This window comes from Melospiza melodia, chromosome 6 (assembly GCF_035770615.1).
Source record: "Melospiza melodia melodia isolate bMelMel2 chromosome 6, bMelMel2.pri, whole genome shotgun sequence".
Classification (NCBI taxonomy): domain Eukaryota; kingdom Metazoa; phylum Chordata; class Aves; order Passeriformes; family Passerellidae; genus Melospiza; species Melospiza melodia.
The window spans coordinates 52,243,516-52,270,520 of NC_086199.1; the positions used below are offsets into that span (position 1 = coordinate 52,243,516).

General features: G+C 40.1%; 1 long non-coding RNA gene across 2 annotated transcripts; it reads right to left on the bottom strand.

Moving 5' to 3' along the window:
* Positions 1–1,376: 1,376 nt before the first annotated feature.
* LOC134419185 (uncharacterized) lies at positions 1,377–13,220 on the bottom strand. Of its 2 annotated transcripts, XR_010027997.1 has the most exons (4): positions 12,971–13,220; positions 5,160–5,317; positions 4,702–4,859; positions 1,377–3,875 (listed from the first exon to the last, which is right to left on the bottom strand). It is a non-coding gene; the product is annotated as an uncharacterized LOC134419185 (long non-coding RNA). The 2 variants fall into 2 exon arrangements; XR_010027996.1 differs by lacking the exon at positions 12,971–13,220 and having other exon boundaries at positions 5,160–12,956.
* Between the last annotated feature and the right edge of the window lie 13,785 nt (positions 13,221–27,005).

A 27,005-nucleotide genomic window follows, 5' to 3' on the forward strand; every position in this document is an offset into this window, starting at 1 on the left:
GCTTTCCAGCTATCTATCCAGTGTCAATTATGGGACCATTTTTTGCTGTGTTACTGAAGCAATGATAGTCCAGTTCCCTAACAGAGTGATAACAGCATTTCACTCACATTTTTTTTAATTGCTCATGGATTTCAATCTACTTTGTGAAATTCATTTCTATTTTAAACACAATGAAGTAGAAATGTGATGAGCTTTAAATGAGTGGAGGCTGGGAATACAGACATCATTGCCCCTCTGTTGGCTTTGACCTCATTTTGCTGGCAACTAGAGCTACCCACTACAAAAAGGATTCAAAACAAATGGCTGATTTTTGTTGATAAATGTGCCCAATTAGCAATATTTTGGAGGCACTTGACACCACTGAATCAAAGAAGTGACCTTGATACCAGAATATTGTGCCTCATTACACTGAGAAGGATAATCAGAATGAGCACCTATTTTTTTTCTCATTATTGAGAAAAATAATTATATGAGAATTATTATTTCTCATATTATTTTTTATCTTTAAAATGTATAAGTTGCCATTAAAGGCACACCTTAACCAAAATAACAGCTTTGGATATTTTGGAGATACTTAGGTCTTGAGCTGGAAAAAATATTTGTGTGTAATAATTGCCTAATTAATCAAACCTGAAGTTCAAGCCTAATTTCCTTGAAAGTCCAATAATCCTTTTAATCTGGACTGTCACTTTTTAGACTGTCCATGTGGTTTTCATTGTGAGGCTCTGTGCTGCAGAGGGATGGATGATGCTGATTCACGCTCCCTGGCCCGTGTGCTGCATTCTGAGCTAATTCCCATTCCCATCCTTTCTGCAGGAGCCATTTATGGCAGTCAGCAAGGAAGGGCAGAGGGAGATCTTGGGGAAGGGAAAACTGGGAGAGACCCAGCTGTGTTTCCCCAAGTCCTGAATCCTTCCTGTGGAAAAGGAGGCAGAGTCATGTCAGTCATGGGAGGATGTGACTTCCCACATGCCCATACACAGAGGGGCTTCCTGAACTACCATGGGGCTCATACAGCTGGAAGTCTATATTAAATACATGTTCAAAACTTTATTATTATTATTATTATTATTATTATTATTATTATTATTATTATTATTTAGATTTTCAGAGATTTCTTTAAAATGTTGCTAAAACCTAAAATAAGGACAGTATGTTTTTTCATATAATACCGTAATATTATATTTTTATTATATATTAATTATATATAGTTTTCATATAATTCTTCATATAATACTTTTTCATATAATACTGTATGTATTTCATATAATACTATATTTTTACAATATATATAATATATTAGCTATATATAATTTTCATATAATACTATAATATTATACTTCATATAATACTGTAGGTTTTTTCATATAATACTGTTTTGTCATATAATACTTGGGGTGTTTTACCTTTTGAATGATATATCTCCAATTCCAGAAACTCTATATTATAAATACTATACTAAGGTAGCATGAAGTTTCCACAGGTGTTAATTTCAGTTTTTCTGAGATCCTTTTTAGAACAAATGGCATTCAGAAGATATTTTACCCCATGGCAAAAAGGAAAACAAGATAGGGGAAATGCATTTGCATTTTGGAAATTAATCTGCTTCATAAATATACAATAAGAGAAAGTTACTGCTCAAAGTCACTGCATCCTGAGTAGTCATAAGAGCTCTTTAGAAAATAAGGAGTTTGTTGTAAGTTTTCTTATCCTTTTGATTCTAGTGTCAAATGAAAGAATGGTAAATTTTGATTATGTGTAGAAACTGGTGATAGAGGCAGACATCTGTGACAAATCATGTTTAGCCAGGACAATGTGCTGTTTTAAATGTGAGAGGGATACAAAGAACAGCTCTCTGCTCATGGCTGCAGTGCATTGCTGCAGCCAGACCATCAACCCAAGAAGGGGTTCTTCATTCCCTTCTGAGCGTTTATGAAGATATAAATATATGTATTTATACATCTTTTTCCATGTTCAGAGTTTCATGAATGTATTGAAGCTTTCCAAAAGTCTTTCTGTTGCTGATAATGAGCTACTTTTCTCTCCCTTTCATTGCAAACCAGTTTGCAAGAAGATTTAGCTCAGAATCTACCCAAGTTTCTCTCTTATTATTCTAAATGGAGATAACCAGCTCACACTAAAATTATCTTTCACTGAGAAACTTGGAATAACTTAGGAGAGAGTTGAAGACTGTGTCATTACTCATATCTGGAGGAGTTTGTATTTGAATATTGCCAATTAAAGGTGCCCTTAGAAATAGCTGAAAGAGGAACGACTCCTGAGGCTTGTGTTGCTTTCTAATTATATCTTACTCAGAACTCCAAGTCCCACAGCACCCAGCACTCACAGGAGTTAGAAATGGCATGCACTGCTTAGAGGACTTTCACCAAACAACTTTTCTGGCTTGCACTGAATTTCTGGTGATTCCATAAATTTGGCTATTTCATCAATGCTTCCAGCATTTTGTGTAGTAAACAGCTTTCGTAAACTTATACTGGTATTTCTGTCAGAAATGTTTTCTGCTCCAAAACCAATGCTTCACCACTTTTTAATATCGTTAGTGGTTTCTAATCATCTCTCTTTAATTGTATTTTTAGCTTTCTGAGCTCTCTTTTAGGCCTTTTTTACTTAGTCACACTTATTCTGTTATTATTAAGTAATTCCTGGCTCCTAGTAAGTTTTGCTGATCTTTGAATAAACACAAAAGGTTCAATAGCAGCTTTATTGATGCAGGAATAGTAGAGAAGAAGAACCAGCTATTTTTGTGTTGGAGACACCATGGTTTGACTGAATTTTCCATATATCAAAATGTTCTTGTAATATCTGAAGGGCATCCCACATCCCTAGGAAAATTCCTCTGGATTCCTATCCAGGCAGGAGAGGAGATGGGAGTTTGTGTTGCTGGAGTTGTCATCACCAGTTCTCATCCTCTGGCATCTCTTAGCAGGCATTGGAGCCCAGGGCAGCCTTTGAGGTGCTCTCAGAGCATGGCAAAGGTGGGAACTGGTGGATCCACTCTCCTGCACATCCTTCTGTTCCAGCAGCTGGTGCTTGCTTAATAGCAGAAAAATATGCTTTGAATATTCCCACTTCAGTCAGTGAGTACATTTAAATGGAGGAGAGTTCCACTCTGCTTCTTCAGTGAATATTCTTCCCTTCACATGTCTGACTAGCTACAAGTTCCCTACTCACTGAATTTGCTTTTCCACGTGTCTTCCACCACAGTTATTCCCTTTGCCTTGGCAATGTTATGGCATTTTGTTTGAGGAACTTGTTTTAGGCCTCAGCTCCTGCAGCTTGAAATATCAACACAGACATAGGCCAGAGTCCCAAAGGAGAACCTAGGATTACCAAAACATTAAATTTCCATAAGATGATAGTTCTATAACCAGAGTTCATGGGGCACATCTTCTCCTTGGCTCTCTCTGTTGCATAAACAAAACCCTGTAGGGAACATTGTATGTTTAAGGCGATTTTTTTGTCTTCTCATTTAATTTTCAGCCTACATGGTGTCTGTGCAGACATGGGAAGAGCAGCACTGCTGAGCCCCAGCAGGAAAGGGGCTGTTGGTCAGTCAGTGGGACAATTCAAAATTACATTTATTCGTGGATGCTTGTTCTTCAACCAAGAGGTACCTGCAGTATTTCAGGTGTTTCCACCCAGCACAGACTCCTCACACATACAAATTTCATCTGGCTGGAGGCTTTGCTGTGAAGACAGCACAACTGCATGGAATTTCCAGCAGCATTCCAGGCTGACAGGCAGGATGCTGGGAGCTGAACATAACTTCTGATCTGCTGACCAGGTTGGTGCTCACTCTCAGCTCCATTGCTTCTTCCTTCCACAAGTTCTCCTGGGTACTTCATTACTGAGTTCTAGGGAAAAGAATAAAAAAAAAGGCATGCCAGAGAAAAGCAGAACATTTATAATTTAAAAATAAATAATAAAGTTGCTGGAGGCTAGAAAAAGCATGAAAGTCATTAACTATGGTGGTAATATCTATTTTAAATGGTAATGAAAAACAGCCTGCTCTGAAAGACAACTATTAAATAAAGGCTAAAAGAACATTTTAAATCAGGCCAACACCACTGCTATTACCTAACCTGCCCAGAGTTTACCTGAGGACCTGGTATTTTGCATTCTGGCAGACTCAAAGTTCATGGACTCCATCTGATGCTCTGCTCTGACCATTGGTTTTGACAGTCACACCAGAATAAAATTTTTCTGAAAGGATGAGCAAACCCATTAAACACAGAGTGGGGACTGAAACCGGGAGTTGATGGTGTTCTATAAAATGGCTCTGTACTGGTTGCAGTTGTTCTAACACTGTTAGAAGGAGCAGGATCTGGTCTTTTGCCCTGGATTTTGTTGAAGGGCAAACACCAAGTATGGGTTTATTCAGCCTCCAAGAGGCATCAAAGAAGTGCAGCATCACTATTTGCTGCCTTTATTGTTGTTTTGCCTCTAATTTTACACACATGGTTGGTGTGGGATGGTGCCTTGTCCCTTTCTTGTCCTGTGCTGCCCCAGTTCTTTGCTGTGTGGGACAATCCTGGGGGTTTGCTGGTTTTTGTGGTCTCCTTCACGTTTTTCAACAGGTTAAAGCCAAATGGAAGCATCTTTAAGTGTGACACAAAGGAGAGTTACTGCTGGGGACAGGGTCAAACACATGATTATAAAACCACAAAACTTATTTTATACCGTGGTTATTAATTTCAGAAGTCACAGACATGTTCACTATCTCTCCAGCTGCTCCCATCCATTGTTTCCAATTGGCCATCCTTTCCAGCCATCCAACACTATTTTAACACTGTATTTTCAACTTCAATATGATGTGAAAGCAAATGCCTGACTTTTTCCTAAAAAAAAAAATAAGGGCGGGAACAACAGATAGGAATTAATACTTATAATCTTAGTGAGAATTATTTTTCCCAACCATCTACCTCCTTAACCGTGCTCTGTTTAACAAAATGTGCTTTCTAAACTTCATGGCCTGCTGTGTCCTAAGAACACAAGGTGTACAGGTGTCATAGGTGGCTGTATTTTGAGCAGGGGAGGAATGGCAGATATCTGCCATCTATGCAATGCTACATGCAAGGCTCTTCTCTGTAGCACAGAATTCAAACCACATTTTTCAACCATAAGGAAGAAAGCCAAACCTTGCTGTGTTCAGACCTTCTTGTCTTTAGCCAGGGTTTAGCAGATACATTGGAGATGATTCAGTTGCAGTGGAACTGTGCAGGGATGCAGAGCAAAGAGGAGCCCTCCTCACTGCCTCAAGGCAGAAATGGATGCAGCAGTGAGAATAAAGGTCTGTCTGGAAAGGACAAAATTGTTTGATCAGATCAAAAACATTTTTCAGGAGAAAACTCAGAAACCAGAGAACAAAAATAAAAACTCCTTTTTTAATCATCCAAAATGAGCTGAGTTCAGCTTGGCCTTTAAAAGGAAGGAGTAAGTAGCTAACTCTGCAACCAAGACATGAGGTATGATTCTTCACACCTTCAGTTAACCACAGCATGTTCATTTGTGTCAGCTGGAACACAAACAGGCCTCCAGCCTACAAACTGCAAATCCCAGAAGGAGCTGCTGCTTAAGCTGGTTTAGTGTAGGGGGGTACAGTATGGGTGAATGAAGGTAGTATAGAATATAATCTTATCTCCTAAAGAGTTGCAGCTGGACCAAGTACTAAAGATTAGGAGCAGGCTGATGTTAACAGGCCACACCTGTAGCCAATAAGAACAGTGGCATAAAAGAGTGGATTGGTAAGAACTGGAGTCAGATGGTAACAGCAAGGAATTGGAGTCAGTGCCTAGAAGAGTAGCTGCCTACAAGAAGCACCAAGGAGGTATGAAACTCTAACAATATGGAACCCTTGCAATGTACTGACAATAGAACTCTTGTATTATAATGACAACAGTTTAGTGCTGAATTAATTAATTGTAGATGGTAAATAGCCAATGAAGCAATGCAAAGATTTAAATCACATTTAAAGTCACACCTGCGCTGGTGTTGGGCAGATGGGAGTGTACACCAACTCAGTGATCCTGGATTTGCATCCTCAGTGTCCTGGGTTGATTTTATGATGCTTTTATCCCCAGTCCTCTGTTCTGTTTATGCTGAATAATAAGTTTTGCACCTTTAAGCCTTGTTCCAGAGAGTGAAGGGGGGGAGAGAAGCAGCAGTTTGTTTTCAGACACTGCACTCACTCCTCGACATTCCTGCTCCTGACTCTGTTGTCTGCAGATGGACAGACAGCAGGACAGAGCTCTCCTTTGCTTTTAGTTAGTTTAGCTACCTGAGGCAAAGTTCCCTGGACTGGGGTTTTTTCCCTTTTCTTTGGCCCTGTTTAACCTGCTCTGGCCTGAACACCCAGGGCAGCACCGGCAGCTGCACCTGAGGCCCACCAGGCCGGGCCTGGCCCGCGACATTTCCAGCACTGAGGGACTGATCAGAGCCTGAGTGAGCTGAGCTGCAACCCGGGGAGGGACTTTCTCAGTCTGTCATCTCTCTTGGAGCAACAAGGGGTTTGATTGTTTAATATTGTTTAGGTTTTATTGTTTAATAAACAGGTTTTTTTCACTTCTCTCCAAGGAGGTATTTTCTCCCAGACTAGCTGGGAGAGGGACCAAATGAATCTGCTTTCCTAGAGGAGCCCCTTGGGGGTTCACTCCAAAATTTGCCCTGAACCAGGACACTCAGCCATGAGGATAACCTGACTCTTCAGATGATGGCATACTCTACTTGCCAAGCCTTCAGTGAAATTCTGCTGCACAGTAGCAAAATGTCATCCCACTGAGAGCACAACCACTCACAGAAACAAGGTTTGGTTCTTGTCCAATAAATAGATTCTGCCTTCCACTTGCCCTCTATTTCCTTCACAGCTTCCTTCTTTCTGCACTGTTCTCCAGCTTTTTTCCTTGGAAACCAAGCTCTTCCACCTCCTCTTCTACTTTGGGCCAGCACATTCCTGCAGTGGGAACAGGGGCCTAGATATGAAAAAATAATTCCTCCCAAAGGAGGGAGTTACCTGCAGGTGCTGTGCTAATGAAGGGCTGGGGCTGACAGAATTGTAATGCTTAAATAAGAGCAGAAAAGGCATAGAACCATGTGCCATGGGGAACTGGGTCACTTTATAGAAATAAAGGAGGGGATGAATAGGTGAGACAGTCTCTCATCACTAGACATGAGCTCACCTATAGGCCATCCTTGTGCCTCCCAGCAATGACACTGGCTTTCTTTCATAGCAATTCATGCATTTCAAAGGGCCAACAGCATAAAAGGATTACAAAAATAGGTTAAAGCCTGAAACCAAAAAGCAGCTGTTTCATTAGCAACAAGAGAGACAGAAGGGGAGAGAATTGTAGAACAAAGCTCCCTAAGTGTGCCAAATAACTTCCATTTCATGTATTTTATGCTATCTAACAGACATTCTTCTGGAATTTGGACACATTTCAGATGTACAGTAACTGATATAGCTAAAAACCCACTGTGTGTGCTCTTTTCTCCTTACACCAAGAAGGATTACTGAGAATCAGAGTCCTGGGACATGAAACATATCAGCACTCCCTGTTATAGGAGATCCTACAGGATCCTCTTGCACTGGAACAGGAAGCTTGCATCACTGCTGTGTTCTGATGTAACAGCTGGACAAAGTATGAGTGTCACAAGGTGGATCCTCTGCATCCCTGGACTTCTCCCACAGTGGAGAAATCCTATCCGTGAAGATCCACATTCACCCTTTATCCAAAGCCTCTGCAATTCATCACAGGCCAAGTTCATCTGCTATGAATTAAATTATCATCTATCATCTTGGGATGACAGTCTGGAAACAAAATGCAAATGGTGAGAGAACGAAGAGTGACTCAGTGTCCTCAGCCCAGGCAGGATTCACTGGGCTAGGTGGCAAGAGAGGATACAGAACCCCATCCTCTGTGTGTAAGTGCATAGATATTCCAGTTTAGAACAGGTACTGGACAGGTACTCAGACTGAGTAGGAATGGCAGATCTCAGAGCTCATGACATCATTAGACCTGTGCCAGAGAGCTTCGTTTCAGCAAAGGGTAAGTGGCACTGTCTTATTTTCTGAAAAATCCCTTCTCCAGGATTTCTTCTGGGAAGCCGCGAAGCCTCAGAGAAAAAAGAAAATATTATCTCACTTGCTTCTCCCTTGTTTTGCTGCTTTGGAATGCGGTTGGAGATTTTTTTATCCAACATGTGAATTGTTTTTATTTAATGACCAATCACCATCCAGGTGTGTTGGGGCTCTGAAAGCATTCCCAAGTTTTCATTATCATTCTTTGTAACCTTCTGTCGTATCCTTTCTCTATTCTTTAGTATTGTATTCTTTAATATAATGTAAGTGCATAAAATAATAAATTAGCCTTCTAAGAACATGGAATCAGATTCTCAATTCCTCCTTTGTCCTGGGGACCCCAAAAATACCAGAGGTAAGGAAGGTCAGCAGCCTCAGAGGAGTTACAGAGAATTGCCAGGTCTGGCTGCATCAAGAGCAGCCCAGACACAGAGCCATAAGGAAAAGGAGGGCTGGGACAGGGCAAGGGAGGTGAAGGAATTTGCCCATAAAACAGCAGATACTTGAGAAGGAAGGCAACTGAAACTCCTTTTCTTTTTCAGGCTAGATGGCGCTTGTACAGATGGAGACCAAACTACTCCTAGACAAGGACCAATGGTACTTGTGACAGTACAAAATGACCACAGCCAATTCAAGTGTTCAGCTGCCAAAGTCATACCTGAAAATATGCTGCTGTCTGGGCAAAGAAAGCAGAAATGCTTTCTGCACTGCCTCTCTCACTGTTTGCCTCAGTTTCAGCCTTGGAAGACACCCAGCGCTTTAAAGACCTAGGCAGATGGGGTAGAACTGATCCAAATAAATCAATTAAGAGGTCCACATCAGAGCTACTTGGATTAGACTCTCTCCTGAATTGTTAATGGACATCATGCAATTCATCATGCACTAAAATAGAGAGCTAAAATAGGACAGGTGACTCATGCCTAAAAATAGATAATCTCTTCCATTAACTGATAAGGGAAGCCTGGAGTGCCCAGTTCAGCTGCAAATGCATATAGAGCACAGGTGTCTGAGGTGGAGAGGAGTGAATCCCATCCCAGGTTGTTGCCAGTTGCAGGAATGACTCCTTTTCCAGCAGTGCCTGCAGATCCACAGAGACAAACCCCTGGCTGCCTCCCCTGCCTGAGCACAAAGCCCAGGAACATGACAGGGCTGAGACACAGCACAGCTCCTGCCTCTTTAAGGTACTTGTGGGAACCCAAGAAATTCCTCTGGCTGCCCTGGAGGACTCGAGACAGAGAGCTCAGAGACCTTGGCACAGAGTCACAAACACCTGTGCCTTCGATTTTAGCCCTTAGAAAAAACAATTACCAACCTTATATGAAGATTCAAAAGCCATGAAAGTTTAAGTAGAATGATAGTTTGTTACAAGATAGAAAAGGAGAATTTTGAGTTTTTAAAATGAGAGCTTTAGGCGGGCCTTGTCCTTCTTCTTTCTTCGTCTTAACCTCCATCTTCTAGGTGATGTTGAGAGTTTTAGATTAGTTTAGAGACAGACTGTCTAACATAGGTAATAAGTATTAGAACATTATTGAAAATAAAGTACATGTAATTTTTAGTATAAAAAGATAACACTGCCCTGAAGGTGGTCAGTGTGCTTCAACCCAACCTGCTGGAGAGACCTCAGCAGATCAGAGAAAGAATAGTACAGATAAGCATAAAATAAACCTTGAAAAGCAGAACAGAAGAATCCTGACTCCTTTTTACAGCTGCCAAACTAAGAAAAGAGACTAACACGTCTCATGACCAGAGACTGTGAGAGGCACCTTTGAGCTGCATGCCCCTCCTGGAGATCACAGACACTAAAACAAGGCTCTCAGCCCTGGCTGCACACCTGCAGCACTGCAGAGGAGCTCAGTGCCATGTGTCAGGTGAGTGCCCATGGAACACGGGGCTCCTGTTCCTCCTGCCACTCCCCAGTTTGTCAGAACGCAGGACATCACTCTGGGTGTCCTGAGCAGCCCAGACCCTGCCAGGGGGCTCAGAGACCCTGACACAGAGCCCAAAATGCCCCTGTGGTTTTGATTATGACCCGTGGAGCAAATTACCAACCTTAGATGAAGATCTGCAAGCCCCGACAAATTAAGTAGAATGATAGTGAATTTACCACAAGGTGAAAAAGTGGACTTTGAGGTTTTCAGAATAGGGGTTCAGGAGGCAAGATGGAAGGATCTAAGCATGTCCTTTCTCCTTCTTTCACTGTGATCCTGTGGGGAGAGGAGCTGTGGGCATAGGGATGCTTGCCTTGTGTGGGTGGGGAAGAAGAGAGAGGGTCCCAGTGTGTCAGGCCAGGTGGCTCAAGGACAAAACCACCTGGCGGTGACAGGAGGGTCTTTGCTGGCAGGAAAGTCACCTTTGGGGCTGAGAAGAAAATGGTGCTCTTGGAAAGAAATGCTCTAATAACAGAAGAAAAGACTTAACCTTGCAGGGCTTGAAAAAAATCATTGGGAAGGCTTGCATGAATTTGAAAGCTTCATTTACCCATGTCGCCTCCAGAGGGGGCTGCAGTGGGGAACTGAGCTGCCAGAAAAGGGGAAAATGGTTTGGACTGCCCAGCCTCATCCAAAAACCATTCCTGATTCTGTGTCAATTCCAAGATTAGCAGGGTTCCTTTACACCAAATCCTCCCACATCCCTCTAACATCACAGCATTTTTCTCATGATCACTGCTCCTCCATGGGTACCTAAGATCTGTTTTTACTGGGTGACAGAATGACTCCCCTGCTCAAGGCACAGTGAGTGCTACTGAAAAAGCCCTTGGTTCACTGTTAGCTCTGCTCAGCCAAAATCCTTTCCTTCGGGGAGGAGATGCATGATATTTTCACTGTTAATATTAAAAGCAATATTAAAATATCGAAATTTTGTGTCTACCATGATACTTTTGGATGTTCACACCTGATAGACAGCCTGCATTAAGGTTTTTATCTGGAGTTACTATGAATAATAAGCTTTCCTCCTCAGCATGCCTGGACAACTGGTTGTCAGAAAACATGTATGGCTACTGTGTGTCCTCTTTACCCACATTTCCTATCACCCAAGATAAGCAATCTTTCCCTGATTTTGTCCCAGAGCAGTGCTGCACTCATCCCAGTAAACCCTGATGCTGGCCAGCAATCCCCTGCCAGCATGCAGAGGGAGCAGCTGTTTAACTCACTGTTTATGCACCCAAAGCACCTGTGGCCACGATCACAGATCCACTTTTAAGTACCAGAATATAAAGGATTTAGTCAAAGATATTCTGGAGCCACCAATAACATAACATTGCAAAAATGTGAGCCTTTTGGGTGACTATCCCAGTGAGTGCTGTGCAGATTCTTGGTAATTAGTCCTACAAACACCACCATTAAACTTTAAACTAAACTAATATTAAGAAAATGTGCAGCTGAGCATGCTAATAACAACACCAGCCAGTTTGTTATACTGAATGTCTCCATAAAGATATTCTTTATAACACCTTTGGCACAACTGGGACCTTGCATAATTAAATTTGATTTCACTTTCTTACAACTCTAAGCATAACTGGAGATTTCTAATTAGCTACAATTATTCTTTTAGAAATGTGTTTCTGTTGAGTATAATCTTGTATTCTTCTAGCCAAATGCCATGTATATTTATTATTATTATTATCTCCTACTGACAGCTTTTTTACTGAGACACTTTGACCGAGATAAATAACTAAATGCCTCCCAACCACAGTTCTTTGTGTGGCATCTGCTTTGGGTGATAAAATAATTGACTAAGTGAAAAATAGCAATTTATGGAGATAAGATAATTTTCCATTCTACTATTTTAAGTAGAGATAAAAACACAGGCAGATATCTTCTAAATCTAACATTTCCACGCCCCACGCTACCAAAAGCTGCTACTAAAGTGTCCTCATTAATGAGACTTCCTCCCCTAATTGTGTTTTCCTTCTGCCCAAAACAGCAGACAAGCAGGCTGCAGTTTCAATGTCTACAATGCCTGCCTGGCTGGCATGCCCAGAGCATTCCTCATGGCATTCAGTGGGAGATGCAGCACCAGAAACACCAAGAAACCCAGCCCATCACCAGTCAGATGTGTCCCAGCAAAGGGCCAGCCCTCTTGGTGCAGTAACCCACACACCTGTGTGCTACCTGTGCTCTGAAGCCATGGGCTGCCAATTATAAGAGCAATTAAGCAAAAAATGCCTGTTTTCTGCACAGTTGTGCCCCAAGTTGAAAAAGCCCAGATGTGTTCTCTCACAGAGTTCGTTCAAGCAAGAGGGAGAGGTGGAATTACCAGCTAAAATGGAAACAGACAAAAAGTGATAAATTGGAGAACAAACCAGCGGAACTTATTTACTTCTTGAGAAATTAATGAACCCCATGAGCTCATAGGTTGCAAGGCAAATTAAATAAATGTCTTTCCCTTCTAAAATCTGGGGAATTACAGCAAGTGGAATTGACTTTATGCTTGTCTTCCCCCTAAATTCACTTCAGGTAGCAGTCTGGTGAAACACAGAAGGGAAATGGCAAGAGAAATCTACATCAAAATGAAAACAATATTTAGTGAAGGAGCTGGAGCAGGTCAAGGAACAGTGCATAACTTTAAACATTATATGAGTTATTTTGTCACACTTACCATTTCCTTTCTTTAAATTCATAGATGTAGGCCACAGTACACTTTAGGAGCTGATTCTATCACAGAAGATTTTGAAAGGACTGACCAGCAAGTAAAAAGTAAATAAAGTTAGAAAAGCATTTGTACTTATCACATATAGTGCAGGGTCTCAGTGCTTTCCAGGTCAGTGCTGTATCTGACTCAGTTTGCAGTTTTCTCATCACCAAGCATTCAGAAATTCTATATGTAACACATACATCATGTTATTAAAATAAATAATGAGTTCATTTTACTTACTTACAGATTTTGATGTGTACAGGTTGTTTATTCTCCATGCTTTCCACGTTCCTGTTTCTGGACAGAAGCCTTACCTTGGGGGTGGGGGAGAAAGAAGCTAAAGTTTGAGTTACAGCATTTCAAGAAGCACACCAATGCCTTCACCCCAGCATTTTTACCTTAATGATAAAATTATAGCAATTATCAAAAATTTGAATATTAACAACTGAATAGGTTTTTGTAGGCTAAGTCTCAGTCTCTTTTCTCCAGAAATATACCTGACAAAATTGGTGTAAAAAAATAGTATTGAATAATATAAATATAATAAAAATTAATATCGAAATAGTTAAAATATTGAAATTTCATGTCTACCATGATACTTTTGGATGCTCACACCTGAAAGACAACTTGTATTAAAAGCTGTAAAAATTTAACTAATACAATAAAATTTTTATTTTTAAACCTATTTTGATACCAAAAATGACTTGATTATGGAATCCAGCAGAATCCAGCTCACACTTTTAATATGCCAAAACCATTTATGATAGATTAAACAGGAGGTTTCACTTTTGGCATATAAAGCTGTGTGTTCTAGGTCACTGACAGTAACCCTCTGCCATAAAGCAGTAATAAGCTTTATAGTTTCATTAAAATATTACTTTTCCTTTTGTGTATTAACAATGGTTCCTTATGCTGTTCTCTTTATCTCTTTGTATTTGGCACAACTATTTCATTATTGATGTAAAGCAGCAATTCAAAATTCAATTATTAATTTTCATGTAAATCTTTCTTGTGTAAATAATTGATGGGAAAGATGAGCAGAGCCGTTTGGAGCCAGCAGTTGCTATTCCTTCTGCCCCTTCTCATCTCCCTCTGTCAGCCCCCTGGAAAACAAAGCTTTTGGGGGAGATAACTTGAATTCCCCAGCCTTGTATCAGTCCAGATGGGGAGTTATCTGAATCCAAATCTCTGCTCTGTCCCCGAAAGCTGTGCCTTCCCCTGCCTGGCATATGGTGAAGGACCTGCCTTTGCATCAACTCCTCAATCACCTGCATCATGAGGAGGCTGCAGAGCTCCAGATAGCTGCCCCCGCAGGAGCCTCATTTGCCCAAATGCCTATCAAAAAATGCAAAAATTTAGGAAAAAGGCCAGGCAGCAGAATGCTACTGCCCTAGAGCATAAATTGTGCTTGACAGTGGGAACTGAGCTGTGCTCTGCTCCTTTGCAAGGATATTTATCTGCTGGCCTCACAGATGTTACTTCTGGTTATCCCAAACTACTCCCATGGCACTCAAAATGCACCATCTCCATCTGCATCCAAACCCTCCCAACCCTGCACTTCATCACCCAGAAATTCCTCTTTCCATTCATGGCCCAAGCCCGCATTAAACCCCTGACAGTCCTTAAACCCAAGGGAGAAGCTGTCTACATCTACCCGGGCATCTCCTGAGGAACACCAAGTCTTTTCCATGGTTTTAATATGTGATTTTCACAGCAATTAATATGCTAAACAAAATCATAGAATGACCTCCTTTCATAATATTTAGGTTTTAAATTTCATTACAATCTAAAGGAAATACTCTGGAGTAGAAAACAGGGTAGTCTGAGAAAGAAATGTCAGCAGCTTCCTCCTACTTTGCCCTGCTAATATTTTAATATATAAGTATTTTCTTTAAAAGTTAAATAGAATTGTAAGCTGTAAGAGGGAATAAATGTTATAAAGATAGAAATCTCTATTGCCATTTATGTGATAAGTTAAAAAAAGCAACCCTCTTTGCATGCTTGGGGGTATTTTTCCCTCAGAAGTCACTTTTTAATCTGATTTAAATCCAATTAAGTCTGAACATCTAAAATGAAGAGCAAGTCTTTGAATTTATGTATAACTGATTTAACTAATCACTGCTTTACTGCAGAGCTACTAAGCAAACAAACTATGAAAAATAAATGTGAAATTAGATCCAAATCGCAGACAGCCTTGATTTTGGTTTTAAAATTAATAAATAATAATCCTGCATAAAGCATGGGCCTCTGATTTCTACCAGCCAGTCAAAGCTGCAGTCATTTTAAAATTAACGGTGAAAAATTATTTTGTAGTTGAAAGGAAATGACTGCTTGTTTTTTAACCTCACATTTTGGACAGAAAGCGCTTGAGGAACCTTCCTCCAGACAAACTGAGGACAGCCAAGCAGCTGGGGAAGTGCAACTACTTCAACAGCTCTGTCTTGATGTAGGATGTGTAGGAAATACAGCCCTTTGGGACACAAAAACTTTTAGGAAACACAGCCCTTTGGATACACACAGCCTTTTGGGACACACAGCCCTATAGATAACACAGCCCCTTGGGAGACAGAACCCTTTGATCCTCCCCTGAGAGCTCCCTCCTCACCTGCCAGCTGGTGCTGGATGCTAATCAGCACCTCAGGCTGCCTTCTTCAGGTAATTAGTCCAGGTATCCCACGCTTTACTCCAACTTCCTCGTAAATCAAGCAGCTTTGGTAACCCAGTGATATTGCAGAAGCGTGTCTGAGTCTGGAAATCTCAGTTCCCACCACATCTTATCTGCAAGCTGAACCAAAATTGTGTTACTGTCATTGTACTGCAGCATGGTGCACGTTACAGAATTCATAATTGTATAACTACGGGGAAAAGGAGTAACTTTAAAGCTCCCTGGCATACAATATCTCCCTTTAAAGTTGTTTCCTGTGTGCAAGCCCCTGTTTGATCAATGAGAAGCCCCTGGAACACTGCCAGGAGCGTGTGGCTCCGTGCCTGATAAGGCAGCTCCTCGCTGTGCATCACAGGCTGCAGAGCTGCAGGCACAGCTCCTCCCAGACAGATTAGTGCAAATTAACGTGTGCATCCAGCAATTTTGCTGACATTTTCCCTTCCCCTCTCACACACATCCTCCCAGCCGCTGGAGCTGGGCTCACAGAGATTGCATCTCAAAGAGCTCAATGCAGAGCAGCTCATTTGTGAAACACCTATCAGCTGTCTATCACAGCTCAGAGCCAGCTGCTAATGCTGTTTGCAGCAGCTCAGAAACCCTGCAGCTATTCAGCCTGGGCACTAAGAGCAAGGATGGCAAGCCCAAAATGACAGCTCTTAACTCATTGCCTCGTTCCTTTCCATGAAATAAAGCTTTTTCTCCTCCCCTTGTGAACTGTGCAACAGATTGCAAAGTTTTCAGAGAGCAAAAAGTGGGAAATCTCACACATGTGCCTTGGAGATATATCTTAGGTGTGCATATGAGAAAAGAAACTCACTCAGACTGTGTCTTAAGCCCCAGCAGAGTTCTGTGCATCCACCTCAGTGCTGTGGCAATGGGCAGCAATCAGCTCCTGCTGTCATTTCTCTGTGCTTTTTCCCAAGGTTTAAGGGAAAGCATTGCTCAGCTAGAGGTCATCTTCAATTTTTATAACACTTGTTTTGATAATCCAAATTTTACCACAGGTTAAAAGAAAATCTCCAATCATTCTTAAGCCACTTGAAGATTCTCTCATTCATTCCACAACATACAAAGGTTCCAATTTCTCATCTTCTTTGCAGTCCCTTCCTAATAACCCTTGGCACTGAAGAGGATTAAGGAACAGATGATTTTTGCAAATCATATGACACTTGCCAAGCATTAACTGAATGCAATTAAAGGTCCAAGCACCTCACTTGGACTTGCAGGTATTTCTCTTCCTGCACAAACAGCACTGAAGAGCTCACAGCAAACAGCAGCAATGCAAGAGATTGCTATACAAACAAAGTCCAGGTGAGATCCCAGGGTTTTGTTGGGGCTGGATTTTAGTCCTGCACCTCTCCATTCCAGGAATCAGCCAGCCATAGGAACTGGTTTCCTAAATCACCTTGGTGCACTGTGAGCGGCCCCAGCATTGCCCTTTTACCTGGCATCTTTGGATGTATTACAGTCCAGTTAGCCAAGGTGCCATGAGGAACACATTTCTGTCCTTTCTTTTAACAGTGATATATTAGGTGATTTTTTCCCCCTAAACATTTACAACCATAACAATTGAAAGAAAAACATACCATCAAGAGATTTAAACTATTTCCTCTCGGCTGTGGAAAAGGGTGAATTAGTTAAAAGGCAATAAAAAGTGATGGATTTGTGGGAGAGCAGAATTAGCTATGATATATTTTAAAGTACTTTTGATATATTTATTAAAAGTCAAGATGTGCTTCAAAAGAAATCCCAGCACACTTCCAAAAAACTGCATGGCTTAAAAAAGATGCACTTAAGAAATGAATCAACACTTTTTTTACAAATTTGCATTGAGATTTATCAGTGTTGTACCAGTAGTATGGAAGTTTTGGCTGCAGCATTCTAATTAGTACAGATCTTATCTAAGCTTGAGCACTCTAAATTCACAACAATAGATGAGATGGTTTATTACAGTATTATTATTTTATATCACTTGCTTTCCTGCAAATTGGCTACTACCAGGAAAAGTAAAATATATGGCTGTCTAATTTTACAGTATTTAGAATGGAATAGTTTTCCCCTCTCCTGCCTACACTGCAGTCCCTGTAGGAAATGCAAAGAAAATAGGGTGGGCATTGCTGATGGCAATGCACCAGTAAGGTGGCATTCATTAACTTCTCCTGCATAATTAGATTTAGGTATGTCACCTTTTCAAATATAGCGTAAGCAGTTGATTAATTCTATTTCCTATTTATAAGCCCATAAGCAGACTAAAGGAAAACAGATGGGGGAGGGAGGGGTGCTGAGGGAGTGAGGAAGAAGGAAGCTACAATTTAAGAATTGCTTGAGACTACAATAGATTAGAAAAACAAGCTAGGGAAACTCATACACACACAAATGCACTCCTGTTATTCAGGCTCAGTACATCCTCCAGAGGACAGATTAATGGCCACTATCTACCCTGACCAGATGAAGTCCCTTCTCTTAATCCCCTGTCCTCCTGAACCTGAATCCACTGCTATTTAAGTTTGCCATAAAATATTTTCCTTGCTTTGCCATGCTATTACCTAATCAGTGAGTATATTATAGCCCAATAACTTGTATGTGTTCCCTTTGCCAGGAGCAGAGCACAGGTAACTCTGCCTTCCAGAGCTAGCTCTAAACCCTGCTCCTCATCATGGATTAATATCGAGAAAAAACAGCAAACAGCTCCTTTCTCCTTTAGCAATCCCAATTTTTTTTCTCTTCTCCCCATTATTTACTCAATGCCTCATTAACCTTCACAATGCCTATGCCACTGTCACATTTCCTGGAAAAATCCCCTTGCCAGGATTCTTCTCCTAGGAAGCTGAGAAGCCTCAGAGTAAAAGGAAAACGATAATTATCTGATTTGCTTCTCCTGTGTTTTGCTGCTTTGGAATGTGGTTGGAGAGTGTTTATCCAACAGGTGAATTGTTTTGACTTAATGACCAATCACTTTCAGGCTGTGTTGCACTCTGAGGAGAGAGTCACAAGTTTTGATTAATATCTTTTAGCCTTCTGTCTGTATCCTGTATGTATTCTTTAGTATAGTTTAATACAGTATAAGTACATATATACTATATATACTTATATACTATAGTATATATACTTATATATATATACTATGGTATATTATAAGTATATATATATATATATACTATATTTAGTATAGTATATTATAATAAAGTATATTATAATAAAGAATATATTGTACTCTTTAATATAATATAAATCATAAAATAATAAATTAGCCTTCTGAGAACATGGAGCCAGATCCATGTTCATTTCCTCCCTTCACTGGGTCTTAGAAAACTCCACAAACCTGTGCCAGGCTGCAGGAGCCACTTTTACCTGTCAGACACAGGAGCCTCACCTGGGGATGCCCTGTGGGGCAGAGGGAGCCTGGTGTGTGTCATTGACCTGCAAGAAGGCTGTTTTCTTCAAAGAACAACAGCCTGAGTGAAAACCTCCTTGTCAAGATATAATGGCCTTCCTTTCCCCAGCCTGAACTGGGGAAAGCTATTAAAAACTACTAGAATATAAAAAGGGAAAATATTTATTGCATGGTTACTTATACATGCTACATAGTCACCTTGAATTATAATAGTGCTCCTGCTTTTAGCTGCATTTTTAACCTTCTGGAATTTTCTTCTCTTCAAGCCAAAAGAGAACAATAAAGAAGATAATATTTCATTTTATGCTCAGTTTCTGTTAAAAATCCTGTGATTTCGAGTTCTGCTAACACAGAACATATTCAGCATTTTGCTATTATGTATTAAAAGTATTAAAAGTAAATGGTAAAGCAACAGGGCTCTGACTACCTCTGGTATTAGGAGAATTGTGGACTTTTGGAGTCTTTTGACAGAGATAGAAATTATAAATATCAGCAAATATTCCTCAGTGCTTCAACAATGCTTCCTCTGAGCAATTTGTTTACTGTTTCAGGATATCACACAGCCATATATTTCACTTTTCCTGGTAGTAGCCAATTTGCAGGAAAGCAAGTAATATAAAAATAGCTATTTACTCAGTAACAAGCAGTACAGTACATTATCACTCGACATTGATGTTGTTAGAGGATAGCAAATTGATAATCAGTTCTTATTCTGTAACTTTGTAAACCATCTGCTTCTATCATTGCAAAGCATGCTCAGCTGCAGCAAAGCCTTCACTGCCATACTAACAAATAATTTGCTTTATAATGTCTAAAGATAATGTTGTATCAAAGCTTTCTAACTGCCTCACCATTTAAATAAGTGGATGGCTGGGGTATACAGAGAGGCATAAATTGTAACTCCCTGTTACACCCTTGCCAGAAGAGAATTTTGTTTACCTTTCAAACACGTAGTTTGTGATTATATGGTCTATTATGTTATTAGATCCTACATGGCAATTTTATTAGCATTTATCAGAGCCCTGGAGCAGGCTCAGCATGGGAGCCTGACAGCAGTTTGCTCCAGCCCCACTGCAAAGAGCTACTCAGCTCTGCCCTGCTCACCTGTGTGTGTGCCCCAATCCATGCAGCCAGGATTGCCTGCAGAGCCCTTCACCAAACACCCAGAGACCCCAGCACCCCTCTAAGGGACAGGCTCATTGAATATCTGACACCTGGGAACAACTGTGCTGTCATTGTGCAGTCCATGAATGCTCAAGAAACGTTCTGCTTTCATGGGCATGTGGGGTGAGAAAGGCAAGCATGCACAAAGCTCCAAGCCTCCAGCAATTACTTTTAAGCTGCCACTGGAGCCATTGGTTTCCTCTTTGAGTTGGCTGCTCACTGGAAAGAAATGGGCAGGGCAGGCTTGGGATCCCAGTCCTGCTCTGTTTCATTCTCCCAGTGGCCAGGGTCAGGTTCTTTTCTAAATAAAATCAAAAGGTAGAAGTAATTTCCAACCCTGTGTGTCCACATTCTAAAGACAAATTTTAAAAAATCTAATTGTATTTTAGTATGTTGACTCCTTTGGACTAATTTTCTTTGCTTCCTTGGCTTAGGAGCATTTCCTATAAATCACTTCCACATTTAGTGTCACCAGCTTCATAAATTCATTTGTCTTTGCTAAAAGCATCCTTGCCTGTGCTGGTAACACCTGGCTCTCCCACCCATGTGTTTCTCTTGCATGCTCCTCTTCTAATTTAAACTGCCCAATGACATCATATTTCCAACATTAATTAATATTAGTTTTATTTGCTTGATTTTAGCTCCCCTTTTCTCTCATGCAGAAAGCCATAGGAATATTTATAACCTAGATCACTCAGTGATGTTCCATTACATACTTGATAATGGCTCTCCAGTTCCTCAACTGCTACCTCTTCTTTGCATTTGGTGCCAGCCTGAGATTAATAAACCATTTATTTCTGCTATAGGCAGCACTCTCATGTCATAAAAAACGCAGAAATCTCATTCTGAACTTCCTGCTTCCGTGGCATAATGCTTTATTTTCCTTTTGGTTCTCTCTCTTCCATTTGCAAGCTTTGACTTGATGATTTCTTTTGCCTTGATTACCAAACATCACCCCACACACATAGAAAATTTCATCAACCAGGATCTTTTTTACAATTCTGCAACTGTAAAGGCTGCAATTTTTGACCACCTCTGATTCCTCAAATAGAGCAGAACTTATAAAAGCAACAGACCTAGTGACTTGTCGCGCATTTTGTGACCATCTTGGTGGCTGGGCTCTTGTGCTGCCCCAGGTGGATCCATTGAGGACTTTTAATAAAACTCTGCTTGTTGTATTTGTGGGGTGTCCCATGGCAGGGAGGAATGATGAATCTGACTCCATGTTCTCAGAAGGCTAATTTATTATTTTATGATCTATATTACATTAAAGAACACTAAACTAAACTATATAAAGAATACAGAAAGGATGCTTACTGAATGCTAAAAAGATAATAATGAAAACTCCTGACTCTTTCCAGAGTCCTGACACAGCTTGGCCCTGACTGGCCAAAGAGCCAAAACAACTCACAGCAGAATGCAATGAAACAATCACCTGTGGGTAAACAATCTCCAAACACATTCCAAAGCAGCAAAACACAGGAGCAGCAATCAGATAATTATTGTTCTCATTTTTCTCTGAGGCTTCTCAGCTTCCCAGGAGAAGAATCCTGGGCAAAGGGATTTTTCAGAAAATATGATTATTTTTATGATTATTATTATACTTTATTCTTTAACTCTGTCTAGCCTCTGTTCTAGATCAGCCTTCTCAAAGCATCAGTTCAGTCTTACTGACAAGAACAATCTAAGTTCAGCACTGACAATCCTGAATCACTGAAAAATGTACATTTTCGAACACACACGTTTCCCTTAAACTTAGCTCCTAATTTTAGCACAGCTAGGGTATAATTTTTGAACGTGTAGGACTGACATTTCTCATTGCTATCCTTGCACTGGATCAACTAATCTGAAATAGATGACATCCATCTATTTTCACTTGAAATAGTATTACTCACACTAGAAAAGCTCCTCTGTAAATAGTATCTCAAACATTGACAATTGACTTAGGATGAGATGGCTACTCAGAGGTGAAAAAGTCATCTGGGGTAATTTCTTTTTTCCCCAATTGTAGAGGATATATATGTGCACACCATAATCCCATCTATCTTACAAGAATGCTTTAATTCGGGAAGTGAAATAGCTTTTAACTTTCATGCTGAGCAATACTTAGAGACAGGAAACCTTCAGCTTAATTCCCCTGAACTCCAGAGGCATACGGAACTGCAGCCAACCTTTGTGACTTACACCGTCCTGCACACCCCAAAATACTTCTGGAGTCACTCCTTCAAATACAGCTCCCTTCTTCCCTGAAACAAGATACCATTAAAAAGCAAGATACCATTAAAAAAAGGATGCATGAAAGGTAGATAACTGGTTTAGTCTGCCTTCCTTTAATAATAAAAACCAGGTATTTTGAGACTGAGGCCCAGATGATGCATTAATTCTAGCTATGGGTACTATGAAGCAAAGTGACATTTAAATGAAAAAAAGATAGTTACAATTCCAAATTTCCTTTCACTAGAGGCATAAAACCAAATATTTCCTTTGCTTAGTCCTCGTGTTATCTGCTCAGGTTGTAAGACTGCAGTGATGAGAGAGATCAGAAAAATAATAATAGATATAGTTATAAAAATTATTATAAATATAATTATTTATAATAAAACATATATTCTATAATTATTTGTAATTATATATAATAGCTAATATATATAATAATATATATTATATATTATATATTATATATTATATATTATATATTATATATTATATATTATATATTATAATAGATATAATAAATATTATAAATAATAATATATATAATATTACTTCTCAAGGAAAGTAGAGAATAAACTGCAAAGAAGGGAGCAATCACTTTTTGTTAATTAAAATACTTCAAAATTCAAAAGACAATTGAGTGCTACCTGCTGACATTGTTAATTAGCCCACTGAGAAAAGAACTGCTTTGCTCTATCCTTACTTATCATCCAGCCCTGGGAAGCTCATCCTTAACCACTGCTGTACAAAACACTAAGAAAAGCTGATAAATCCTGGCATTTCTGCCATGTTTAAGACATCAGCAGAAGACACCTTCCAAACAGATTTTTTCTGATTTTTTGGGGGAAGATGCAGAGGAATCAGGCTGGCTGCTGTGCTCTGTTTCAACCATGAAGGATGGACACACAGCTGTGCCACAGGGCTGCTGCCAGGCCCCAGCACATCCCCCTGAGCACATCCCACCCTGGCACCCCCTCCTCTGCAGGCACTGAGTTCTACAGCCCAGACCCTCCAAAGGCTTCCTGTGCTGTCACAGCAGAAAAAGAGAAAAATACAGCAAAAGTGCCTTGCCCAAACCATAGAAGAGACATTTCCTCCTGATTTTGAGAAAGTGCTGGTAGCAGTTTCTAATATTATTTTTGTATGGATACCTGCACAAGAACTAACTTCATTTAGCAGTTCTCAAAGCTGTCTTCTGTCCTGCAAATCATAAATTAAATTTGTGTGGCTAATGTGTGTAGCAATGATATTTTATGAAAAATCCTTTCCTTAGGATTTTTTTCTCCTGAGAATCTGAGAATCCTCAGGAACACAATGTGAACATTGATTATCTGCTGCTGTGGAATGCAACAGGTGCATCTGTGATTGGTCTCATGTGGTTGTTGCTAATTAATGGCCAATCACAGTCAGCTGGCTCAGACTCTCTGTACAAGACACAAACCTTTGTTATCATTCTTTCTATTCTTAGCCAGCCTTCTGATAAAATCCTTTCTTCTGTTCTTTTAGTATAGTTTTAATGTAATATATATATAATAAAATAACAAATCAAGCCTTCTGAAACATCGAGTCAGATCCTCGTCTCTTCCCTCATTCTGGGACCCCTGTGAACACCATCACAAATGTGTGCACTAATCAGCTAACTATTTAATACAAATGTGAGTAAATGGACAAAACTGTGTTCAGGTTGAAAAACCACCTCTCCAGCTGCATAGGTACTTTAAAAATACATATTTGGTTTTTTCTAACCCTTACCTTAACAGGTAAGTTTATCATTAAAATTAGTGCTCACCTGAACATAGTTTGGTGATTCTCTGATTCTAATTTCATAGACATTAGGTAAGGATTTCCTATTTTGAGTCTAGAGACACAGCAGTAGCAAAACACACAGATTCTATTACCTGGATGAGTATCTTGCATAATACTCAGGTAGAAAAAAAAATCTGCATATTTAATACTGCCAAAGGGAAACCAGTGCAAAGAAGGATTGGATTACATCAAGCACATTTCCAATTCTTGCTCAAGGAAAAGCAGATTTAGAGTTAATCAAACAGCAATCAATCAACTGCATTATTAGAAGACAGGATTTTTCAGCTCTGGTTTAAATTAATGGAAAGACCTTGGTGTCTGTGCTGTGTTTGAGTGATGGTGTGATCGGCTGCAGGACCTCTCAGCCTGTCCTCCCTAGAGTGGATCTGCATGAACAACCACCAGGCCCTCAATCATAAAGAGCTTTGGGACAGGGAAATGTGTAGGGATGACGTGAGGAGTCCTTTGAAAGAAATGACAGAGGAGAGAAGGGCAACCAAAGCCCACCATCAGCAGGGGTGTGTATCTCCTGTAGAGCTGGCCAGCCCTGCAGAAGCAGTGGCTGTAAGCACTGACAGCATCACCTGAGCACCAGTGAACACCAGAGCCCTGGCCAGGTCACCCTGGGCCCTTCCCAAAGGGATTTTGGTGTTTTCCCCCACCAGGGTAGAGGCACACACCAGAAAGAAGCCTGGATCAGTCCAGGTCCTGTGGCAGCTGCTTCTCTCTCAAACAGAGCACAGGAAGGCTTACTCCCCAAAGCACTCAATTTCAATCAAAACACTTACACAAAACAATCTCATGTACAAATTTAGGAAATCAAAAATTCAAGTGTAAGGCACTGCTGAAGCAAAGATTTGGCTCCCAATGAGAAATCCACCCATCATACTGCACACCTGAAGTAGCAGTAAAAAAACTTAAGTGACAGATAGGTGGTTTTGGGAATCTTATTGTAGGTTGTTTGTTTGCTTGTGGTTTTTTTTCCACTGGGCATGATTTTTGGCATTATATATGCATGTGCTGACAATCTCCCGATGATGGTTTAATTTTCAAAAACCACTGAATTTGCCCTTTTTATCAGCTTATTGATACACATCCTTTTCACATAAACCTAAACCTATGCAAGAGGGACTATCCACTGGTAGCAAGCAGCAAAAATTAATCCTGTTAGCACCTGCAAGTAATTTGAAGATTACATGCAATAGCAGCAGCTCAGTAACACCTCTGAGGTCAATGACAGCTGAGCCAGAATTATTGCTGACTTCTACCAGAGAAGAATTGGATACGAAGCATTCAGACACCCCAGACTGGATCTTTTAAATTTCTTTTTTTTTTTTTTAATTTATACTCCCATGAATCTTCCTTACACCAATTTAAATTTCAATGAGCTCCAAAGATGTACCTTAAGAAGAAGAGGAGCTTGTTGGCAGGCACATTTTTCCACTGGCAGAATATGTTCCTCAAACAATTATGTCTTATCACAACACTCACTTAAAATTTTACATCAAACTGTATCATGGGGCCCTTTTAAAAACCCCTCATTAATGATGATTATGTAAGTACCATTAGATGAGACACATTCCCATATTGCTCGTAGGAGTTATGATTTAATTCTGCTAAAATCTACTCTACCATTTGTGTAATCACTCCTGACATTTTACCTTTTGTTTTGTAAAACATTATTGTCTGTCAGAGGAAAAAAAAAAAAAAAGATGATATTTTGGTTGTCATTGCAATCTGATTGAAAAGATGTTATTAATTAAATCTTGTACACAGTTATATCTAAAAACTCACTGACAGCTCTTGGGGGAAGATATATTACTGGAAGACAGTTGTTATTTAGGTTTCTGAGGCAACACCAAGGCACTAAGAAATCCCACACACACTCCTGTGAGTTGGGCTGATATTGTTCAGCATTTGTGGGGAATAATTAATTCAGTTTTGCCCTTCCTAGTGGCCAGCAGGGTTCAGAGTGGTCCATGACCCCACTACAAAGGAATATTTGCACCTGCCTTAACTCAGGAGATGAGTCTGCAAACACTCAGAAACAGAGCTCAGAACTCACTGTCCTCACCAGACATAATACCAGGTTCTGGTTTGGACAACCTGGGCTGAGTTTTCTACCAAAAGGGGGAGGACAAGGACATTTACCAGACCTGGAATTTTCATTTACTGTTTGTCACTCATTGACTTTTTTTTGTCATCAGAAAGGTTACAGAGGAAATGCTCTTTCACAGGATAACTAAACAGAAATAGCTAAAAAATTCCAATTGTCTCTAGCCAGAGCTTTGACCAAGTCCCTTAACCAGCAGCACAGAGGTTAGTGGTAGTCCTCCTCAAGTTAATACTACACTACAAATATGCACTACATATATAAAATATATACATTCTCCTGAGCAGAGACATTGTCTATCTCCCAAACAAAGAGAAGAATTTTCTCAAATTATTATAATAAACATTGGGTTTTTTTCCTAGCATTTTAATTTTAGTGTCCATATCTTTACAGGGAATAGAGAATTTCATCAAGAAAGAAGTTTTTAAAGTTCTTACTCACCTTGGTCGCACAGGGAATTGTTTTCCTCCATAAAGTGCTCTTTGAGCTGGGGTTGGGGCTTCTGAGTGCTCTGAAGGAACATGGGATGTGACTAGTGATCAAATTACTTCATGAGGGAAAGCTCATCACAGTCAGGGCAACTGCTTAAAATGCAACATAAACAGGTCTGTGTCAATATTTTGACTTTGTGTAAACAATTCAAGCTGCATCACTCTGGAGATAATGACACGTAATGCTGTATAAAATGCTCTGAAAGGGTTTTATTACTGAATTAATTTGTATTTGAGCTCTGGAAGAAAATTGGTCTGCAGTGGAAAAGTGTTAACTTCTGTGGTCCTGTTAAATATGATCCTAACAAGATCTGGAGCTCCAGAAGCATCCTGGGAAAGGGCTTCACTACTACAAGGTAAAAGGGATAAGAATGATTTTCAGAGACTGCACTGTCTTTAATCCATTTACAGAGCGTCAGAAATTCAAT